This window comes from Tenebrio molitor, chromosome 3 (genome assembly GCF_963966145.1).
Source record: "Tenebrio molitor chromosome 3, icTenMoli1.1, whole genome shotgun sequence".
Taxonomy (NCBI): domain Eukaryota; kingdom Metazoa; phylum Arthropoda; class Insecta; order Coleoptera; family Tenebrionidae; genus Tenebrio; species Tenebrio molitor.
The window spans coordinates 10,368,597-10,377,977 of NC_091048.1; the positions used below are offsets into that span (position 1 = coordinate 10,368,597).

General features: G+C 36.2%; 2 long non-coding RNA genes across 2 annotated transcripts; both read left to right on the plus strand.

Moving 5' to 3' along the window:
• The first annotated feature begins 1,906 nt into the window (after window positions 1–1,906).
• Window positions 1,907–4,225, plus strand: LOC138126755 (uncharacterized). Its single transcript, XR_011157947.1, has 2 exons — window positions 1,907–2,149; window positions 2,208–4,225. It is a non-coding gene; the product is annotated as an uncharacterized lncRNA (long non-coding RNA).
• Window positions 4,226–5,021: 796 nt separating this feature from the next.
• LOC138127023 (uncharacterized) lies at window positions 5,022–5,414 on the plus strand. The gene is made up of 2 exons (XR_011158062.1): window positions 5,022–5,113; window positions 5,165–5,414. It is a non-coding gene; the product is annotated as an uncharacterized lncRNA (long non-coding RNA).
• Window positions 5,415–9,381: the final 3,967 nt, after the last annotated feature.

The window sequence follows — 9,381 nt, forward strand, 5'->3', positions numbered from 1 at the left end:
TAATTGGGTTTTTTTTTGGCATGAGTGGGCCAATTTAAAACGCGAGTGAAACGAGCGTTTTAAAGGGCCACAAGTTTCGTTCTGACATTTATACATTTATACATTTATCAAAATCCGCTCACACAGGAGAAATTTCTCAAATTCTGACAGTATCGAACAAAAAAATCATTTTTAGATATGAAGAATTGGATGTTCTCAGTTGCACTGACTCGACTCAGGCTTGGGGAAAAGAAAAGAAAGGAATTTCGAAGATTTATGAAGAAACGAAAATTGAAGAATTTTGGTGTCATAAACCCAAAAGAGAAGCGTTGAAGTCAGAGGCAGTAATTGACAAATAAAACTGTGAGAGACTAATGCGTTGTAAGATAATTATATTTTTTAGTTAATATTACATCTAGTATACAAATTTCAATTTTTGTAGGTAAAGAAGCATCGGCCATCTTTAAATTTATTGAGAGGAGCAATCAGGGGGAGAACGTGTATCTCAATTAACAAATTTTCTATGGCACTATCAAGCCTTTTGCAATTGTACAATTTTAGTACATCTTTTTACTTTTGAGTTTCTCTTTGCTGTTTTTGCCTGTTTGTTTCAGGGTCGCTCCGCTGCCAGATTTTGCCCAGATGTATTATTTACAAATACTAGATGGAGCAAACAATTATGAATTTTTGGAAAGTATTGCTGTCGATTGGTCTAAGATACAACTGGAAACTTGTTGTTTAAATTTGTTGTCTAATTTGGGTAAATTTGATCAGCAAAAGTTCGCTGTAGGTAAACAAAAATCAGAAGTATAAGAAAACTACGCATAACAGGTCTGATAACAAATTTCTAAACATCCTTAGAAATTAATTATTTGCAAGTTCAAGATATTACCAAATTTATACTTATTCAGTTGAAAGTGATTGGCAAAAGAAAGCTATGGAATATTTTTTTCCAAAACCTTTTTTTACGAAAGCAACCAGCCATGAAACTGAAGCATTGGATTGTTATAAGTATAGCCATCAAATTGAGGTTGTTTCCTTAGGGCTCATTACTTGCAGCCGTTTTCCATGGTTAGCATTCTCACCTGATGAAATTGTGGTTGCAGATGGAAAGCCCAGCATATTATTAGAGATAAAATGCCCATATGCAGCTTTATTTCTGCTATAAGATACTACAAAACTTTTAGACAACAATTTATTTAGGTGTTGGAGCTAGGGATTTTGTCAACACATGCGATTATTTCATTATGGACAGATACAACTTGGTATGGCTCTGTTAAATCTACATAAAACTCATTTAGTAATCTATTCACCACATTCCAAATCATTTTTACAGTTGGATATCAATTTTGATAAAGAGTTTGCAAAGAATTTAATTGAAGTAGTATCTTATAAATATCGAGCGATCAAATTAATTTGTAATCGAGTTCACTTCACGCTCCAAAAAACACAGGTTTGATCTGGGCATATCAATCAAAACACATACGGATTGAAATCCATGGATGACTCGATTACAAATTAATTTGATCGCTCGATACTTATGTAAAATGATGAATGTGTATTGTATTGTAAGGGAATAACAAAAATAACCTTAGTGCCAGTTTAGTTTACTTTAAATTTGTACTTTTTATATAATATAAGAATTTGCACAGGATAGTTTGTTTTTTTTTACATTACAGAGTTTTTGCAAGAGATATGATATAACATATCACGATAACTTTACTTATCTAATTTGCTGTTTTAACAAAGCTGTTAACGCATTCGTTTTGAACAGTCGAGCAGATGAAGTCGAAGTTCGACAATCTTAAAACAAAAGCCAGGAAGGTTGTAGCGGCTGAAAAGTCTTATATGAAAGGCACTACTGGTGGAGAATACAGGGGCAATAATGGAAACCCTATTATTGAGGCTGTTGTTAATACAGGGTCTCTATAAATGATTGTCTGGTCAAGCCAGCCTTGGAAAAAAAATTTACTGTTCCGCTTTTTTGAAACCGATGCCAAATTCTAGTTCGTTTTCACGGTCACTTCTGACATTAGTGAATGACGTTTCGTTTGCGCTTGTCAGTCGAGTTTTGGTTCCTTATATTCGTTTTATCGCAGTTAATCACAGTTAATATACACCAAAAATCTGTATTTTTCAATAAAAATGGCAAGTACGTCCGCTTTTAGAGGTAAATACACTGGCAAAATTTGTGAGGTTATGCTTTAATGTTTTATGTTTTATTTTAGCTTTATTTTCTTTACAATGGTTTATTCTGTTGAACAGAACACGTTCATTGTTGTTTTTTACTTTCGAAATGGAAGGTTTAGTAATGGGGAATTATCTGTTTGTAAAAATGAATTCCATCAAAATATCTGAACAACATTGTGAACAGATTTTTAACAATCAGAACAATTAGCAAGGGTAAATCATTAGGATGACCACCAGTATGTGATGAAATACTCGAGGATTTGAAAGAAATGGTGGAAAAGACTCTGCAGATATCCATAGCCTGTTTATCTCAACAATCTGGTGTACCACGATGCACTTGTCACAAAATCATTAAAAATAGGCTACAACTGCATCTTTATAAAATTAGTGTTGTACAAGAACTCCAACCTGTAGATTATCAAAGCTGTGTTCAATAATGTATTCAGTTTGAAAATCACCTCAATTTCATAATTTGGAGTGCTGAGAATCCACACCAATTTGTAGAGACTCCTTTACATGTTTTGAAAATTGGTGTGTGGAACTGTGGATAGCAGTGTTGCTGTACCCTTAACTAAGAAATGCTGCAAAATATTTTTGAAAATAAATGAAGAATTGTCAAGTGTTTAGAAGTTAATGGGACATCATCAATCTATTTTATAAAAAAATACCTATTTGTTATCGTTATTTAGTGTTGTAAATTATGTTGTTGAATATATTTGATTTTATTGAAAAACCAGTAAGACTTATTTGTTATGAAAAACACTGTTATTTATATTGGAAGAAAAAATGGGAGTCAATACCATATTCGACAATTCAGTCTAGGTCGTATTTACCACTAGCATAAAACAAGAAATGTGAAAGCACTGAAGCAGACAAAAAGACAGTATCAAGTATTGTATTGTGGTATACAGGGACAAGGTGTTCTCAATATTTATCTGTTTGGATTTGTTCTCATACCAATTCCTGTACAGTGTGTGGCGGTACGATGGGGGCAATAATTGTTCCCCTGTTGGTGTTGATATTTGTCACCCTTGGTTTTTCGCCCAACATACCTCTTCAGGAATCGTTGGTTGCCTACAAAATTCCCTCTTTTGCTGGCGCGAAGACAAGCGCGCGCGCGACTCCTTCGAGAATATTCCATCTTATCAGGAGAATCTTCACTCACGTTTTTTTCTCTTCTGAATCTACCGTGCCACGTGCCTTTGCGGACCGTTTCGTTCGAGTGAAATCAATTTATTACCTGGTGCCAGGGATCTTCGTATTCGCCGAAACCTTGTGGATGGTGTGTCTCCGTGTGGAAAATTTGAGCGCACCCTTCCAACTCCGCTTAGGGAGGATTTTGGTCCAAACGCTAAGGCTCGTGACGCAATCGAAGTAGACTTCTGCGAGGCATTTCCCTTGCCTGAGGGTATAGGTGAGTCTTCATGTAGACAATGTGCTACACGTAGTACTCCTCTAGGGAACCCTCCATCTCCACCCCCTAGACTTCGACCTCAACCGTCTTACGTCGAGGTCAAGAGAAAACCGTGCGTCGGGCTCATCGTCGACGCGCCCGAGACCTCTGTGGCTCCAGTCTCGTCTCTAGAACCGTCAGCTCCGCTCAAAGGACTTTGCCACCACATCCCCGAACGACTGGGAAAGGACACGCTCCTCTACGGCCCCTGAGCGCGGACTGCTCCTGGAGACCGGCAAGCCACCCCTCTTATACGACTCAATTTCATCTTATCTAACCTTTTTTTAAATATCGTACTAACCATATCACAATTTACAAACTAACTCAATCTAGCAAGTGAAATAGCTCACTTACTTTTGTTATATATACCACGTTATAACCTTGTTAACATCTCCGCGTGGACATCAGCGAGATTCGCTTGTTGTAAAGCTCTGCGGAAATAGCTATTTCGGCCGGATTGCTGGAACCGAGTTTCCACCCCTTTTTATTGTACATTTTCATATTTATATTTATATCAATTCACATTTATATATTTATATCCATTCATATATTTATCAATTCAAATATTTACAGTCATTTCAATTATATTCAATTTTTCACTTACATAGTGTGTATCAATACTACCCCCCTCAGCTCGCCCGTCTGTATTTTTTTGGTTTCGCCTGTTTGAATAGCGCCTAGGTCCAGCCACGTACACTTTGTGCGTTTCTTTTCGTTCTCGCGAACTTCAAACACCTCTCCTGGCCAGGTCAGCAGGCTACTTGCGGGGCCTGCTACCGAAAGAACCCTCGACTTCGCCGCAAGTGGCGCCCTGAGATCGAGCTAGCCCAAGTATTGTGCCCTCTGGCCAGTTTGAACCGTGGCATATTAAATAATAAATACATTAATGTTAGCAAGAGTAAAGCACAGTTGAAACTTGTCTCTGGTTAAAAGCCAACAACCTAACCTGAAAATATGACATTCATTATTTGCCCAACAAAGCGGCACATTCAAAATTTGACAAGTTTCCATGGCTGGCTGGACCCGACAATCATTTATAGAGACCCTGTATTATCAATTTTAAGACAGTGGTGGGGTTGCAGTCAGATGTTGACTATGACGCAATAGTTTTGGACGCATGTACTTATAGAAATACCTATTATATTTCATGTTAAAAATGTTTATATAATGATATTTATTACGATCTATTTTATAGGTTATCCCCTCCGAGTAACAGTAAAGGGTGTTTTTTTAAATTTGGCGTCGAAGTAGGCGGTGGAGAGTCGATTGAGATCGCACCACTCGAGTAAAGCGTAAGATTTAAACAGCTGATCCGTGATCCGTAACCTGTATAGTGCGTTCACAATCGACAGTTCAACGCCTACTTCGACGCCAAATTTAAAAAAACACCCGTTATGTAGATAGTTTTTTTCTAATAAATTTGAATATAATAATTATTTTATAGGCATTGGATTCATCGGTAACAAAACAATAAATATCTCTGCCGAAAACGTAAGTGCATGAGTCTTTGTTGATTCACCTATGACATGACATATATTACAGGTATTGCGCGAAACAGAAATGCAACCAGGGTCCCTGCTGTCTCCAACTGAACCAGGACCCTTAAGTGGTGCAAGAAGCAGTTGGAGCACTTATGTGCCTCGGAAATTAAAGACCAAGACGAGTTCAAAGCTTCGGCCCACCATGCTCAATCCAGTTGTTGTGGCAAAGGAAGCATACTATAAAAGGAAATTGGAACTGCTAGAAGCAGCGGAGGCCAGAGAATCATGTGAGCGGATAAACAAAGCGAAAAGGGAGGAAAAAGAACACAAAAAAAATGTTGTTACTAGATTTAGAAATCCAATTAAAACAAAAACAATTGGATTAGTAGGGAATAAAATAATATGTAATTAGTTCAAATGTGTAAATAAACTTATTAGTCCAATCAATAGGGAGTTTTACCTTGCAAAAGGTACAGAAAAGTTTATACTTGGCAGGTATCTTCTATCAGGCATATTATTAATATTGTTGAGTTTGCGACCTTGGGGGGTTGCCGCTCGCCCCGCCATATTGGAGAATAGGGGTGCAAAATCACATTTTTGCGATTATTTCATTATCCGTGCGAGGTACCTCTATCTAAGTTATTACAGAAAATATAGAGCATGCAATTCTCTACATTTTTTGTCCGTTATGTTTTTTTGTGAGATCAATAGTTTCGTAGTTACAGCGTGTAGAACTCGAGAATTTCTTTTATTTTTGTACTTTTTATTCTTTTCCACACCACCACAGAGGTAGAGCAATAGGGTGCGTTTTTTTTGAGGTGGTGTCCCCAGTGAGCATAGTCCACGATGCAGTATAAATTTACTGTTTTACTCTTTTTGATCTCTTTGTAACGTAGACGGACCCGAATGATCTGGGTCGAACGGTATAGATGAGCTGAATTCATCAGAGTTTATGAATTCGGGAATTCCTCTTGAGAAGTTTCCTCTTGTTCCTCAGGGTCATCATTATGATCTCACGGTATATCTATGTATGAAATATACCTAGTATCTATTAACTACACTGTAAATAATGTAAGAAGTCCCATGTCAAACATGACAGTTGCGCTAATGCATGTGTAATTTCATTAAAAATACAAATTTTGAGGTAATAAAAGTTTCGATTTGCAACAGAAATGAAAAGTGGATGTCAAATAAAGTAGTTTTGAATGTTCGTACTTTAAATTTTTTAATTCGTTGCCATAAATGTCCTTAAGTTCATATTTTTGCCGTGGGACTTCTTATATCATTTTAAGTCTATTTTAATAAATTCAAGGTCTACATCAAGATGTTGCACAAATTTATCTTCCGCTAAAATTGGAGGTGACAAGTTCACCAAACCAGCGACTACTGTCATTATATCTTTTACATATTGGACAATGTACCATGAAATTTGTGAACTTAAAATTTGGAAAGATTTTATTCTTTCTATTGCTCGTCTATGTGCACCCGAGCGCGTGCAATATCGGCAGTTTCTTCAGCGTCAGCTTTTGAAAACTGCTTTTGTTTCCTTAAAAATTTCCTGATCGCTAGGTACGACTTCCATATCCGGAACTTACAATAGCTTATTATCGCATTCAAAACGAATGCGTTAACTAACAGCTATGTTAAAACAACAAATCAGAAAAATGATATTAAACCTGACGGAGCTATTCCTATGATATATTTAATAGTGTGTTTATCTTTAATCTTTAATACTATAATGCAAATAGGTGTCCGCTTCGTGTCAGAATATAGCGGTACCCACGAAACTGTGTTGCTATGACACGTCCCTTTTGACAGTAAAACCTGTCATTAATTTTATAAGAAAAATATTACAATAATGGATAATTTAGACGAACTTGAGCGACAAAGAGCAGAAAATAGAGAACGACAAAGACGTAGGCGGGAACACAGAAGCCAAGAAGAAAGAGATCTCGAAAATGAGCGTAAAATTTTAATATTTTATTGATATTAATGCGTAAGCCGTTCCACTGGTGTTTATAATGCGAGTATGTTAATATTCCACATTTAAGACACTTACCTTTGTCAACGCCAATTTCAGTACAATCTAACACTACCCTAGTACTTTTGTATTTTTGAAAACACTTCGGCATATTTGCCAATAGTTCGTCCTAATGCGGGATTATCGTAAAATTATGTGGAAACTTCGACTAATTTAAAAAGTCACTTGAAAAGACACCATCCGGAACAACAATCAACTTGAAGACGATAGAGAACTACAAAATGAAAAGAATCAAAAGCACCAACGAGTTCTTCACGAATTTATGAGTAAAAACCAAATTAAACATTATTCTTCCAATTCAGCGCGTTGTAAATAAATAAATAGAGAGATATTGCATTCAAACTTTATTTAAGTAATACGTTAATAAATGCATGCGCTATGAAATAACGCTACGCTTTAACGGCACAGTGATTTAAAGTTATTGCAATTTATCAAGGCGTTAATGTTATTAAAATACATTTCAAAGTTGACAAGTGTGTCAAAAATGGACGAAATGTTATAAGCTGCAATTTTAGGTGGTGCAAATGACGATGATATTGAAGCAGCAGTTCATCACTTTATTTCTAACTTATTTCGGTCAAATCGCACTCAAACTTTTTTGAATTGTCAAACTGTTCACATATGAAAAATGTCAAGAATAACGTTAACGTCTTGCGGTATAGGTTCGCAATTTACGTAAAGCGCAATCGTTATTACCGTCTACGTGCTAAAAATTGACACTTAGATGTCAAAATAACGTCTTTCTAAATATTGCTAACCGTTATATGACACTGCAATATCTCTCTAATAAGGCTTTAGTAACCTTAATTTGTGATAATTTCCTGCCTTTTAAGTTAGGGGACTCCAAAAGTTTTAAGAAGTTTGTAAGCATTCTTGATAATAAGTACATGTTACCTGCGAGAAAACAGTTGTCTACAACATATTTTGATTTACATTATGAGACAAGGTGTGAAGTTGTACAAAATCAACTTTCAGAAGCTGAAGCTGTGCACTTGGCTACTGATTTATGGACAGAGACCATTAATCAAATATCCTACATTACAATTACAGCTCATATGATTGACAAAACATTTCAACTTTATTCTCTAACTTTGGAAACCTCATATATTGAAGGCAAACATACTGCAGAGAATACCGGGTGTCCCAACGGTTTGGCAAAGTAGATTCACTAAGTTAATATAAGTTCTTTGAAAAATGTTATTATTTCATGTTATACATCTAAGTTATGAGCACGGTTTAAAAATATTTTAGATTATACAGGGTGTTTGGTGTATCGGTGGCACCACAAACTTATATTTTTTTAAATGGAATACCCAGCATTTTGCGTTTTTGGAAAGCTCTCGTCAAGACAAAGAGGAAGATACCACATTTGATGGGTCTAACTTCTACTGTTAGTAAACTACTGCTCGTCAAATGTTAGATGGCCGCTGAGATTCGGATGTGCAATGGTAACGGTAGGAGTGGGGACGTCACTTGTTCGAGCGTCGCAGCAGTGGAAACACTGGTACACTCCAAACCATGGGACCATGGCTTTTAAAAGCACAGTGAAACATATTTATTCCGGAATCAGGCGATTCAAAATCAAAGAAATTCCTTTTCGAGAGGATTTCCCTTGCCATTCAACGTGGAAACGCTGCAAGCATTCGGGGCACTTTTCCAGATTCCGCAATATTATCGGACATTTTTGTATTTAATATAAAACAAAAATGTTATGTAATTATGTTAATATTTTAAATTTAAACGTAATTATCAAAATGTACAACGTGTGTTAACAATAAGAGCAACTTTATGGGTGTCATTTTCTAAAAAGGAGAAATGTAAAAATTACAATCTCGTCGAAAATTTAGTGGGAAAGGTACCTATTTATTATTATTTAGGTAATAAAAATTGCAGATCACAAATACGTTGAAGACTCGCAATACGTCTGTAGATTACAGCTACAGGATTAAAGTCTCGTCGACAACGCGGAGTTAGAACAAGTCGATTTCTGTATCTGAGTGTACTTTTCAGAATTATACCCCACTTTACCGCTTCACCTTGTCGCATGTCGGTTCCACATCTTGCATCGCACTCCCTCTTCTGCGCATCCTTAGCGGCCATCTAAGATTTGACGAGCAGTATTCGCTCTTTTGTGTCCGGACAAACCGAACTTTGAAAATTTGTAAAAAATATAATAGATGATAATTATTTAAAGTGCGTCTATCGATATTTTGAAACGACTTTTTAAACACTAGTTA